The sequence below is a fragment of the Epinephelus lanceolatus genome, chromosome 22, assembly GCF_041903045.1.
Source record: "Epinephelus lanceolatus isolate andai-2023 chromosome 22, ASM4190304v1, whole genome shotgun sequence".
NCBI lineage: Eukaryota > Metazoa > Chordata > Actinopteri > Perciformes > Serranidae > Epinephelus > Epinephelus lanceolatus.
In genome coordinates this window covers 33,470,871-33,485,681 of record NC_135755.1, presented here as the reverse complement: position 1 = coordinate 33,485,681, position 14,811 = coordinate 33,470,871, and the positions used below count along the sequence as shown (strand labels likewise).

General features: G+C 42.2%; 1 long non-coding RNA gene across 1 annotated transcript; it reads right to left on the bottom strand.

Moving 5' to 3' along the window:
• Positions 1-166: 166 nt before the first annotated feature.
• LOC144459718 (uncharacterized) lies at positions 167-14,597 on the bottom strand. The gene is made up of 7 exons (XR_013488541.1): positions 14,416-14,597; positions 14,130-14,263; positions 12,654-12,790; positions 11,785-11,933; positions 8,789-9,262; positions 5,565-5,689; positions 167-2,260 (listed from the first exon to the last, which is right to left on the bottom strand). It is a non-coding gene; the product is annotated as an uncharacterized LOC144459718 (long non-coding RNA).
• Between the last annotated feature and the right edge of the window lie 214 nt (positions 14,598-14,811).

Below are 14,811 nucleotides of genomic sequence, written 5' to 3'. Positions count from 1 at the left end.
ACTTCTTCATGAAGCTATGAAATTTCATATATGCCTCAGGTCATTCCTTCTTGGTTACAACCATACCTGGTCCGCCATCAACATGGATACAGCTGTTTACTCCAGCTAAAGCACACGGCTCAATAAATCAAGGGAACACATAAATCACACATTAGATATTAATGAATGAATTATTCAAGTTGAAAATCTTTACTGATGTACATTGTATAATTTGTTGAGAACAAAATGATGTAACAACGGTCAATGGAAACCAAAATCATCAACCCACTGAGGGTTCAAAATCACACCGAAAATCAAAGTAACAAATTGAAATCACAGGCTGATCCAACCTGCATGAATTTTATCACAGCAACTCATAATGTGGCTCAGTAGTGTGTATGACCCCAATGTGCCTGTCTGTAATCCCAACAATGTCTGGGCATGCTCTTGATGAGTCGGTGGATGGTGGCCTGGGGAATACTTGGTGGCATTGGACACACTGATACATAACGTCCCATAGGTGCTCAATTGAATTTAGGTCAAAGGATCAAGAGGGCCAGTCAATGGCATCAATGCCTTCATCATCCAGGAACTGCCTCCACAATCTGGCCACATGAGGCGGGGCATTGTCCTGCACCAGGAGGAATCCAGGGCCCACTGCACCAGCATAAAGTCTGACAATTGCTCTGAGGACTTTATCCTGGTACCTACCAGCAGTCAAGGTACCGTTGGCTATGACATGGAGGTCTGTGTGACCCTCAAGGGATATGCCTCCTCAGACCATCACTGACCCACCGCCAAACCGGTCATGCTGGATGATGTTACAGGCAGCATAGCATTCACCATGGCGTCTCCAGACTTTTTATTGCCTGTCACGTGCTCGCCGTGAACCTGTTCTCATCTGTGAAGACAACAGGGTGCCACTGGTGGACCTGCCAATTCTGCTGCATGGTGCTGGGCTGTCAGCTCAGGTCCCACTAGAGGATGTTGGGCCCTCATGCCACCCTTATGGAGTCTGTTTCTGTCAGTCTGATCATAAACATGCACACCAGCAGCCTGCTGGAGGTCATTTTGTAGGGCTCTGGCAGTGCTCCTCCTGTTCCTCCTCACACAAAGGAGCAAATACTGGTCCTGCTGCTGGGTTGATGCCCTTCTACAGCCCTGTCCAGCTCTCCTCGTGTAATAGCCGGTCTTCTGGTGTCTCCTCCATGTCCTTGAGACTGTGCTGGGAGACACAGCAAACCTTCTTGCTACTACACGTATGGATGTGACATCATGGAGGAGCTGGACTACCTGTGCAACCTGATTGGGCTGCAGGTACCGCCTCATGCTACCAGTAGTGACAAGGACACTAGCAGAAAACAAAACTAGAGAAGAATCAGTCAGGAAAGATGTGGCCACCACATGCAAAACAATTCCCCCCCAATTTTGGGGGGTTGTCTTACTTTTGCCTCACCATTGCAGCTGTTCTTAAGTGCTATATTGTAGACAACTGGACTGCAGGTGAAACTGATTCACAATCAGTTGTGCTTCCTAAATGGACAGAATGATATCCCTGAAGTTTAACTCACTTGGTGTTTTACTGTGACAATTAAGTGTTCCCTTAATTTTTTTAGCAGTGCATTTATGTTTCTGGGATGTCAGTGTTTTCGATGAGACAGACTTTTGGGAACATGATATATGTGAAAATTCAATTGTTAAATTGCATTGAACATGAACGCATTGTGTTCAAAGTAGTAAACACTGCAACTAAAATAACAAACAGTCCCAACAAATGTCATTCATTATCATCTGTGCATACAGACCCCCTTCAGCAAGTGATACATTTTTTGATCAACTCACAGAGATCCTGAAAGGATGCAGTCACAACAAAAAAAATATTGGTGATTTTACATTGAATTTGGAGGATTAGTTAAAGAGAAATTCAAATTATAATAATTAATTTCAAACACATCAGGGAGACCACTTGATAAAAAGCTCAACAAGGACTGCAAAAATATTATATATATAAGGAGGTGTAAAACGTTGAATTTTCAGGAGTCTTCCTCCTCTTCCTCACTGCTGCTGGACTCTCCAAACAGGTCTTCATCTTTAGGGACTTGAGTTGCTGAGCTGACAGTCCTGGATGTTGCCCTGACGCTGATGAGGGCGGGGCTGTGGCTGAGACCGAGCAGGATGGAAACCTGGCATCCAGGAAGCAGCCTCATACAGTGGACATGTGCATCCAGGGAGATCACAGACAAGACGCTACATGCCTCCAGGTCCCACAGGCTCAGCTGTCCTGAATTATCATAGCAACAGAAAAATTCTGTTTTGTTAGTCATGGGAAAATTCTGCTACCTATGATATGACAGTGAAAATAAATGTTTCTTAAGGTAGTAATGCGCATAGTTGTGTCCTTAGACTAAGTTTTTTTGAGCAATGCCTAGTTCACAATACACGACTTTAGCCCTGATTTTTTGCTCCCCAACATTTTTCGGAGTTCCCAAACAAAAGCCCCACAAATCAGAGGCAAATTGGCATTGGCCCTGAATTCCCAAATCAGTGCCACATTGGTTAACATAAATTTTTGTGGCAACAAAGCTACGTGTTTTGGGTTAAAATAAGTATCTTTTTGGCTATTGTCTTCATAATGAAGGGATTGTGAGTCGTTTAGCTCGGGATCAACAAGGAGTCTCTCCTCATCCATTCTTTGTCACACAAGACAGAGTTCAGAGTTCTCTTTATACATCCATGGTGAGGACAGCAGTCAAGCTGCCACAGGAGCAGAGAAAAAGAGTTGCTATGCGAGCTGGTATGTAGCCTACAAGAAGAAAGCGAGTGGGAGAAAATGCATTTAATTCAGCAGCGAGGCTGGAAATAGAGCAGTGGCATTAAGTGCCATGGTGCGGTGCATCCATGAAAGCTGATACGTGTACGCTGCCACTGGTGCAGGGTTTTACTTAGAAAATAATAGGGGCATATATTTTGATGTGATGTGTTCGGGGCAGGTGTATATTGGTATTTAATGTCAAATATTGCTACAGACATTTTCAATTTAATTCAATTTAGTTAGCTGAAAGCCCAGTGTGTCTTATATCTCATCTCCCATAGACACCAAAGGTTGCCTCCAGCATTGGTATCACATAGAGGGGTCGTGACACAGCGACTGCATATGCCATCCCAGGAATGAGAATGGGCTAGTGTATTGGGGTCTATCCTACCAGTTGGACGTGCCTGGAAACCTCTAACAGGAGGCGCCCAGGAGGATTCTGATCAGATGTTGAACCACCTCAACTGGAGGAGGAGCAGCGGCTCTACTCTGAGCTCCTCCTGGATGTCTGAACTCCTTACCCTATCTCTATGTCTCTATAGCAGAGATGGGACCAAGTCACACATGTGCAAGTCTCAAGTAAGTCTCAAGTCTTAACCTTCAAGTCTCAAGTAAGTCCCAAGTCATTTTTTCTTGGGCAAGTCAAGTCAAGTCACAGGTTATGTCAAGTCAAGTCAAGTCAAGTCAAGTCAAGTCAAGTCCTGTAATAGGTCAAGTCAAGTCCAAGTCCAAGTCAAGTCACCTTATTATTGTAATTTTACCTGCAGAATCTGATCTTAATAAAGTGAAAAGACAAGATATAAGTAACTGTCACACGCGCGCACACACACACACACACACACACACACACACACACTAACCGAGGCAGCGGCCAAAATCACCCATTTAGCTCATTTAACCCTGTGTTGCTCGTTAACGTACAGGCAGTCTTGTGATGAACGGGTCGGAATGTTCGCTCAGGTTTTCTGGGGTTAATTTTAGCAAATAAATTAAAAAACAACCGACCCCCCACCCCTGTATCGTATCCAGCTAACGATAGCTAACTACCGACGAACCAGATAATATTAGCTAATTGACAAGCACTTACTGGGCAGAATGGCAAACAAAGTTTGAAGTTGTCGTCTGGCTGTCCGAGATGTTTATGCCGCATGTCTTGCACTGTGCTGTTCGTCTTTTGCCGTCATAATGGTAATTCCGAAAGCCAAAGATGATCATGACAAAGCCATTCTCAGCCTGCACTCCTACCAGGTAATCGACATTATTTTTTAAATTAATTTATTAATTTTATATTCAAATTGAAAACATGATGTGAATAACACTCAAGTCATTCAAGTCATCGTGTCTCAAGTCAAGTCAAGTCTAGAGTCTTTAACTTCCAAGTCCGAGTCAGGTCTCAAGTCTTTTATTTTTTGTCAAGTCAAGTCACAAGTCATCAAAACAGCGACTCAAGTCGACTCGAGTCCAAGTCACAATGACTCAAGTCCCCATCTCTGCTCTATAGCCCTTTTAAAACAGGAATTGTGCAAATTAGCAGGAAAGCCCAATCAGTCTTCTTTCACCATTGGCAGTATAAAAACAAAATTGGGGAGTGCGGCAAAATGCCGCCTACCTACGTTTGTTTATACAGAATGTGCCTTTTTTGGGGCAATGGGGGGCGTGAGCAAGTAACAAAACATGTAGCTCAGCGTGTGATGTAAACAGTGACGTGGGAGGGAAGCCGTGGCTGGTCAGTCCTTCGGCAATTCTTTGTAAGTCAGCCTGTTCTTCACCATTCCTGTCATCTGACAGTTAATGGCTTCTTCGTTTGCGAGGGCAAGGAGGGCGCGCAATTCCTTGTCTCCCCAGTTGCTCATCTTTACAGTGTCTGTCAGGTTTGCGTTTCCCTCTTGCTACTAGCTGCTCGCTAATTCCTGCTATCAGCTGTTTCCTATTTATCCACCGCCAGTGGGTTGCACATGCGGCGTCATCAACAGCTCCTCCCATAAGTCTTCAACAGCCCCTCCCGTTGTGGAAGGCCGCCTCAGTCTTTTCAAACTAAAAGGGTTCCGCCAATATGTCTACCCTACGAGGCGGAAAATTGGGCACCTCGGCTCAACTTGCCAATCCGGCTCTGTGAGTCTAAACACTCGCAGCTGGCCGGCAAAGCGGCCCAACATTTGCAGAAAATCTGGCAGTGTAAAAGGGGCTTATGGCTGAGCCCAGCCACCCCACAAAGGAAACTCATTTTGGCCGCTCATTCTTTTGGTCACTACACATAGTCCCACAGGTGAGGGTTGGAACGTAGATGGACCACTATATCGCAAGCTTTGCCTACAGCTCCCTCTTCACTGCAATGGTTCAGTAACTCCTACATCACTGCTGACACTGCACCAAACCACCTGTCCATTTGTCCATTTTACCGTCACTCTTGAACAAGACCCTGAGACACTTGAACTCCTTTACTTGGGGCAGCAACTCATTTCCAACCCAGAGTGACCATCCAGGGTTTTCTGGCAGAAAACACTGGAGATACTATCATTGTAGCACAGAAATGGTCTGTTGGTCATAAAATTAAAATGTATATTAGCCTCTTTTTACCCAGCCTGTATCCTCCTGGGACTACACTGATTTCACTTGCTTCAAAGTGTGAAAACTTGCTGTAAGATTGCATCTTAATGTAAAAGGGCCTTGAGAAAACAGTTGGCTTCCAGCACCAGAGTATATAGACAATGCCCTAATAAATATTTTCTCTCCTTTATATGAGCTTTTCATAACTTCTAGTTGTGTTTCCTACCTGACAGCAGGATGGCTCTGCTTCCTCCCTCTGTAACGTAAAGCTTACTGGAGACTTCTATCGTCAGGTTCCCATACCCACTGATGCTCCTATACTTTCCCCTGAAGGGGTCCCACACCTTCAGTCTGTCAAAGCAAACATTGACAACACTAAATATTAAACTCTGAAAGCACTTTCACATCCAGATATTTTGGGACAGAATTCTCTACAGGGTTTTCTTGTTAGCACAATACTAGTGGAACCCAATGGCAGCCTAATTAGCAACATCATGTCAGACAACAGCAGGTGTTTTGACTGTGAGGTGAAAAGTTAATGTTACAGAGTGTGAAGGCTGATAGCAGGGCTGGATGAACACAATGGGGGCCCTTGTCTGTCTCCTGCTCTCCAAAATAGATTTGTTGATTAAATGCCAATGTATTTATCAAACTATGCAATATGTAATCAGGCACACCATCAGGGGGGTCAAAGGTTACAGATGACCCTGGCCCAAGGCCAAGGGGGGCCCATGGAAAGGTCTACGGTTGACCTTTACATTGGATCAAGTACAACAATTTACTTATTGGCTTATATCACTGACAATACAATTTATATGTATTTACATGATAAATAAATTTATTTTTTTCATTAAAATTGAAATGGTGGGGTCCAGACTGTAGCCTGATTAGCTAAGTCAGAATGTCTCACCAAATATTCAGGGCTCCTAAAGGAAAAGTCAGGGTACAGAGAGAACAGGAAAATGAAAGGAGCAGAGAGGCGATGGACAAATGTCTGACAGGAAAAAAATCTGAAGAAGCACCAGGTTTGGCAGGCAGAGCTGAAGGTGAGGAGTGAGACAGACTAATATTAGCTAATAAAACCTGCTGTGTCGGGCTCAGTTTTAAAGCTACAGTGAAAACATGGGTATCATATTAAACTAGAGGGCCTAAGGCATCCATTGGTACCGATGGAAAACGGGCCAAATAACGCTCCAAAGTTATGCTAAATTTTGGCGAAGGAAAAAGGAGCATTGCCATTTTCAAAAACCCGTTCTGCATACTGGAGTCCCTAAAGAGTCTTGCAATTACATGTTGGGTATGACTGGAAAACGGAGAGTTGACAGCAATATACTCTTAACACTATTTCAGTTTTGCACACAATTTGAACAAAATTTGATCAGAGTAGTATTTTTTCCAGTCATGATTTGATCTTATAATTTAATACCATGCAGTCATTTCTTCAGTCAGTGTTAGATTTTACTTTTCTCTAATCATTCATTGGAGGGCATTTTCTTGCCAGAAAAACAAACAAACAACAAAATACATGTGGAAAATGCCCCCCTGCCTATATTTCCTAATGGCTGGCCTGTATGTAATACAATATAAACTAAAAGGTATTACACTTTGTCTCGATACTAAGACACATTTCTTGAGATTAAGCTCCATTTCCCCTTCTTTCATTGTGTAACAGCTTAGGTTTGATTGCACTGGTTTTCCAGCTTCTCTCAGTCCACCCATGTATGAGCACATGATGAACCAGGCCGTCATGACGGCTGAGATTACTTGTCTTTGTTTTTTTCCTCCCCCTCCTGTCTGTTGTCTTGTAAAAGTTTTATGTCTGTGTTCTATCATCATTTTGTCATATTGACTGTCTTTCTGTACACACGACTTCTATCACATGTCTGTCCTGTCCAGGGAGAGGGATCTCTCCTCAGTAGCCCCTTCTGAGGTTTCTTCCATTTTTTTCCCATTTAGGATTTTTTTAGGCAGTTTTCCATATCTGTGTAAGGACAGAGGGTGTGGTGTGCTGCACAGACTGTAAAGTCCCCTGAGGCATATAGTGATTTGTCAAATTACCTATCTTGATATTGTTAGGATTTGTTATTCCAGAGCATATGGACATGCCTCAAGGCCCTACATATTGACCTGTGCAATACTGATTGGTGTGCTAACAATTCTGAGGCGTAGTGTTTGCTCCTGGAGAAACCTGGACTGTGGAACTTTTAACAACATTCTCATGTCAGATCTGAGGAGTCTTGGTGCAGAATGAAGGGTTAAAAGATCTGAAATGTAAAGGTGAGCACCTGTAGTGCTGTGATTTCAAAGTCTAGAAGTCAAACAAAAAGGAAGCCTTTATCATTCAGCTAGCTTGTTAGAAGTCTTGCAAGCAAAGTTAACTATGTGCTTGAGGAGCATTGGATAACACTGGCAATATTTCTGATGTATAAATAGCAAGACTGAACAAGAAAATTGATGTACTGTTTGAAGTTGATTGAAAACAACTCCTAAATTTGTGACTGTTTTATGTTAGTTGTCATCTGCAGGAGGACGGAGGCAGGGCAGCACCAGAGGAAATGCACATTGATACAATTTGTTGGCTTTGTAAAAGCACTCAGAAGAAAAAGCTGTATGGCTGGTCCTCATGGAAAAAAGCTCTTCCTGTCCATTTGTTTGTCCCTTAACACTATAAAGCCTCTAAGAAGACAGTAAAGGCTTCCGTTATGCCTAAGACTTGAAACCTTAGTTCTGATTGTGAAGTTACAAATTTAAGGCAATATTAAGAATTATGCCTCAGTTTTAGGTTGATGTATACTTTTTTAACATGTTACTTTAAATCACTTCCTGTATTTTTTATTTGTTTTTGCAGTTCAGAAAACTTACTTTAACACCTAGAAGAGTGTAATATAGCACTTAAATGTGCTAAATGGGTTCTGTTTATATGGATAATTTTATCCCTTTTAAATTTCAAATAATGTTTTTCTTCTCCTAAATCCCAGAATGTGATATGAGAGTGCCAATGGCAATGATGCCAATTCAGAATTCAGAAAATTCTGAAAAAGCTAAGCTTGTGAAATGTTCATCAGGACTCTGTTTTTTTCAATCTGCAGATGCATCCTTTGATCTGTCACAACTGTTAGTGCACACTGCAAACAAATGTTTTTGCAATCAAAGCAATAAAAATGTTGAATTTTCAAAAAGGAAACTTTTTTTTCTAATTTCTCTCATTTCAGAGACTTTCTTATTTATTCTTCTATATATTACTATTGCCCTTACATAAAGCTAATGTAATTTCATGAAAAAATAGTATTTCTTCTCTGATTACTCGATTAATTGCCAGAATAATCGGTAGAATACTTGATTACTAGCTGCAGCTCTATCCAGGACTAAACAAGACCAGTGACTCACAATGGTAGGATGCAGTGTTGATGTGGTGAATAACATGGCCATGTCACTGCGCTGAACGCTTACCTGTTGCTTCCTGTGGCCCCAAAGACCACTCTGTCTGCACTGTCTGTGATAGCTACACAGCAAACTCCACCCTCACTGCTCAGTCTCTTCCTCACCTAAAACAATTTGTACAAAGCATAACCTGAGAGCAGCATGAAATCAAATCATCCACAAGTCAATCACAAATTGCCTATTTTGGTCATCAGAGAACTGAGAAACACAAATAATAAGTATTTAAAACTGAACATATAAGAGCATTGCAAACTGTAACAAACAGTGACAGCCCACTGTTCCTGTGTGCAGGTCCCACAGTGTGATGTAGGGGGTCCTCTGCTCTCGGTTGTAGCTGGTCAGCACCAGGTGGCTGCCAGTGTAAGTAATAGCTGCAGTGTGGAGGCTCAGCAGTGATGGTTTATCCTCCAGTGTGTGGAGGTGTTCTTGTGAAACCATGCTGAAGACGTTGAGGTGGTGAGCAAAATAAGAGCACACCACCACCTACAAAACAATGGAGTGGAATGTACAGGTCAATAATACAACAGCAATGTTGGTTTGATTCTATTTCTAGTATTGAATTTTTTCTGTTAATGTTTTATTGTAGTACATTATGTTTAATACCTTTTGTGCTCCTTCATTTCTTTAATAATGTACATCTCTACTGAGGTAGACCCTAACCTATCTGCCTTGACTGCAAAGCACTTTGGGTCAACACATGTTGTTTGAAAATGTACCATATACACTCACTGACCACTTAATTAGGTACACCTGTTCAACTGCTCCTTAATGGAAATAGCTAATCAGCCAATCACATGGCAGCAACTCAATGCATTTAGCCATGTAAACATAGTGAAGACCACCTGCTGGTTTTCAAACCAAGCTATCAGAATGGGGAAGAAAGGTGGTTTAAGTGACTTTAAACATGGCATTGTTGTTGGTGCCAGACGGACTGGTCTGAGTATTTCAGAAACTGCTGATCTACTGGGATTTTCACACACAACCATCTCTAGGGTTTACAGGGGATGGTCCCAGAAAGAGAAATTACCCAGTGAGCGGCAGTTCTCTGGGCAAAAATGCCTTGTTGATGCCAGAGGTCAGAGGAGAATGGCCAGACTGGTTCAAGATGATAGAAAGGCAACAGTAACTCAAATAACCACTGGTTACAACCAAGGTATACAGAGGACCATCTCTGAACAAACAAAGCGTCGAACCTTTAAGCAGACTGGCTCCAGCAGCAGCAGACCACACCAGGTGCCACTCCTGTCAGCTAACAACAGGAAACTGAGGCTACAATTCACACGGGATCACCAAAATTGAACAATACAAGATTGGAAAAATGTTGCCTGGTCTGATGAGTCTGGATTTCTGCTGCAACATTCAGATGGTAGGGTCAGAATTTGGCGTAAACAACATGAAAGCATGGATCCATCCTGCCTTGTATCAACAGTTCAGGGTGTTGGTGGTGGTGCAATGGTGTGTGGGATATTTTCTTGGCACACTTGGGATCCCTCAGTACCAACTGAGCTCTGTTTAAACACCACAGCCTACCTGAGTATTGTTGCTGACCGTGTCCTTTATGACCACGGTGTAACCTTCTTCTGATAGCTACTTCCACCAGTATAACGCACCATGTCACAAAGCTCAAATCATCTCAAACTGGTTTCTTGAACATGACAATTCAAGTTCACTGTACTCCAGTGGCCTCCACAGTCACCAGATCTAAATCCAATAGAACACCTTTGGGATGTGGTGGAACGGGAGATTTGCATCATGGATGTGCAGCCAACAAATCTGCAGCAACTGTGTGATGCTATCATGATAGAAATATGGACTAAAATCTCTGAGGAATATGTCCAGCACCTTGTTGAACCTATACCACCAAGAATTAAGGTAGTACTGAAGGGGTCCAACTGGTACTAACAAGGTGTACCGAATTAAGTTGCTGGTGAGTGTGTATAAACTGTATTGAACTGACCTAATTGCAAACAATACTGAATTTATAAAGTCATTAACATGATCTTAAATGAAGGGAAGTACAAAATACATGCTAGGATTATAAACCAGCCAGTCATGTTGCAGTTTACATCCATGTCTGTCAAGACTCATATAATATATGTAGAGAAAACTTTGAAGGAATTTAATAAAGAGCATAAAGGTATTTTGTGGTGAAATGTGGATGCTTCACACACATCTTCCCCACAGCAGCACAGAAGATCTATACAATCAGCACAGTTTAAGGTAGGTACCCAAGATTAGTGTCACAACTTCAGTATCCGACCAAATGTCTCCCCTTCTGCTCCTGAGATATGGTGTTGAGTAATGGCCAGAAAAGATTATGATGTCACAGTGAAGTTGAACTTTGACCTTTTGGATATAGAATGTCATCACGTCATCATTTTATCCTATTAGACATTTGTGTGAAATTTATGGACTATTGCAGCTTCCAAAAAAGTTAAAAAAAAATAACTGTAACTATAAACCCCCTGAACCACCTGATGTCTTCCGCGCTCCACACTCAGTTCAGCACACCTGCCTTTAATTAAAGGTTCCCAAGATGGTGGAGCATTAAAGCCACTCAAAAAATAATAGGAAACTGGGACTTGCTAGATATGGCTCGAACATGCATTTGGCGTTTGTGCCAAATTTGAAGAAATTCCCTAAAGGCTTTGGCGACAGATGGACAGACAAGCCGAAAACAAAATGCCTCCAGCCATGGCTGTTGCCCGCGCGGAGGCGTAAAAAGTGTTCATTGATTCTCAAAGTTATAATTTTGACAACAGCTGCGTGACCAGAAATGCCATGTTGTTTCCTCTCTCTCTCCTCACATTTCCTGTGATCACTCTATTGTTAGTTAGTTAGTTCCCCCCCAAATAAAAAAATACAACAACAGTTCCACACTTTGTCGTATGGTGTGTGGAATTCTGTAAATACACAGAGCTGCTTTATCAGCCTAAAACATGGCAATATTCTTTGCAGATAACAATGTAGATTTGGATGGGTTATCCAGTCCTTGTGCTGAGTACCTGTTCACCTCCACTGATGAGGTATTGGTGTATAGAGTTGTATTTCTCTCTGTCCAGCCTCCTTTTTGCCTCTCTCTCCCTCTGTGCCTCTCTCTCCAGCCTCCTCTTCTTTGCAGACTGGCTCTCTGTTCGAATGTCCCACAGCATCACTGTGGCAAGGTAAGAAAACTCAGAGTTACTTACAACTACAGGCCTACCTGACATGTACTCTCATCTGACCAGATATCTTTTTTAAAAGCAGCACAGCATAAAGTTTTTTTCATTAGAGAAAGGGTAGACGATTCTCCCTGTTCACCACTTTAAAGCCACTGAGTGCAGAATTTGAAAAATTCAGACAGGGAGGTCACATGGCCTGACTGCTCAAAACTATCGCCCTTCCCTTACTTTCTCCACTTTCTTTAAATGATCCGGAACAGACTTTTGTCAGGGGATTACCTTCTGGGCATTAAGATGCATGCAGCAAATACAGCAGTTGGATAGCTGAAGGTTTAAGGAGTAAAGTCCACTCAATAATCAGCAAATGATGACAAGAAGCATGTCACACTTAAGCTAGCCTTGTTGCCCATGCTCGCCTCAGCACTGAAGGAGCAACACACTTTTCACTGACAGCCTATTTGCAATACTTGAAGATCACCTGGATGTTACAGCTGAAGTTAAAAAGAACTGGAGAGAAATCCAAAGGTAGAGAGCAGACCAAAAAGGCTTAACTAAATCTAAAACTAAAGTCTTCCTTTACCTTAACCAAGTACTTTGCTGGAAAAGATTACACTTAAAAACACTATAAAATAGTGAAATACTACAGTAAGTTCATGACAAAGCTAATGATGACAAATACTGTATGTTTACAAAGAGAGGATCAGGCAGCTCACATGTTGTCTCTCTGCGTGGTGTCACATCAGGCTGCAGGTGTTGGACAGAGCTGCTGCAAAGGAGCGACTCTCTGTGGGATGGTTTGATCTCATGTTTTATAGAGCCAGAGTCCAGATCCCAAAGGATCAGATGATCTCTGCAACAACAGCCAACACACAGAAAACACACTGGAGTTCTGCTGAAATGGGTTCATGCAGCCCAGTCAGCACAAGAAATGTTGGTATTGTATGTTTCTGCAAAGTTCACGCGTGTGAAATTTTAAGCTTTTATGTCCCTTAAAAAAGGCAGTTGCTAACAGGTACCTAAAATCTGTAAAGGCCGATGAACACCTTGAAAAACTTTTGTGGACAGGTGTGTAGGAGCATAGAGTCCAGACAAAAAGAAAAAAGGTGCTCACACACTGTCCTTTAACTTGCAAAGTACTTTATTATCAGCAACGTTTCGGTCCTCAGACCTTTCTCAGAGATCTCTGCTTGACAAAGGTCTGAGGACCTTTGAAACGTTGAAATGTTGCTGATAATAAAGTACTTTGCAAGTTAAAGGACAGTGTGCGAGCACCTTTTTTCTTTTTAACAGGTACCTAAATAAAACTACAGAACGTCATCATGTTGAACACAGCTTAACAGCCTTGTGGTGGTGGCGACATTGAAGTCATGTGACTGTGGTGTACTTTGTTTAGATACTGTTGCAAAACAAGTGAGAATCATAAACTTTTGTTTGCCACAGAGTTTATTTTCCTGCTATAATCCAGATTTCCATGAAAAAATTCCCATTGGCTTTTTGTTGAGGGAACCAGAGTAATGTTAAATTCCAGGTCAGCCTCCGAAACAATGTCATCCATGCAGCACTCTAGTGTTGCTTTGAACAAACAGTCTTCTTCACACACACCTAAACCACACTTATAGCTGCCAGTAGCATTTCACAGGATGCTGATTGCTCCACACCACTGGTGGTTAGGACACTAACACATTACTTGAAGCCAGACATGATGAATTTTTGCGTGATCTTGTGAGAATCCAGCTGCTGTGGAAGTTAAGTGAACGATATGCATTTCAATTTAATCCGAGTAAGGAATAAACGTATGTAGGTAGGTGTCTAAATTAACCAACTGCATGGCAAACACTGAACCTGTATAAGTGCGTGTGAATGGTCAGTCAAGTAGCAATTGACACCTTGTATGGTAGCCTTGGCCACCAGTGTGTGAATATGTGTGAATGGGTGAGTAAGACTTTGTAGTTTAAAAGTGCCTTGAGTGGACAGAGATTAAAAGGTGCTATACAAGTGCAAGTCCATTGAGTCTGCCTACTGACTGTGCAACATAATAACACTGATTATTACAACCATCTTGTTGATGTAAACAGTCTGTGTAGAACCTTACAAATAAATGTGTGCAAGTTCATTTACCATCCACTGACTATGAAGTATCCCTATATCTGCAGACCTTCCACACGTGTATTTCACAGATTAACTGTCACCTGGTGTCTGAGAGACCCAGAAGAGTCTGTCCATCCTATAGAAGACGGTACTCATGCTGAGGACAGGGAATAACTGTGATCCCAGTCTGTCTCCTCACATAGCTCCGCTTAATCAAATCATACACCAGGAGAGTCTGGGAGGTCATACATAACACATACATGTTACTATAATGGTTAGTTCAATAATTAATAACTCAGCTAGGAGAAAACATGTGGTCAAAAGTGTAGACCATAAACTGTTGAACACATATGGTGAAAATGAGCAGATGAATATAAAGGAAATGACCTTGAATGGATGTGAGGGGGCGTCCATGCTTCTGTCTGTTAGGATGTAAAGCTTGAAGTCATGGGTGAGCACCACATCAGTGCTGCTGTAGAGGCCGTGCTCCACTCTGACTGGTCGGCAGGCAAAATGCCGTCTGGTCAGATTCCAAACATACACAGTCCCAGCTCTCACAGAGCGGCACACAGCATACCTGCCAGCAGAGGGAGCCAGGCTCCATCACAGGAAGATAATACCAGTACACAAATATGGACTGAGTCAGTTTCAATGGAACGTGCTCCTACAACCAAAAGTATCCTGAAAATATCAAGTACTGCACCTGGGTGTTTAAGTCTGCAAAATAAGGTTCTAAGGTTTAAGTCTGTAAGACGACACAAAGTTCAAATTCCCTACTTTATG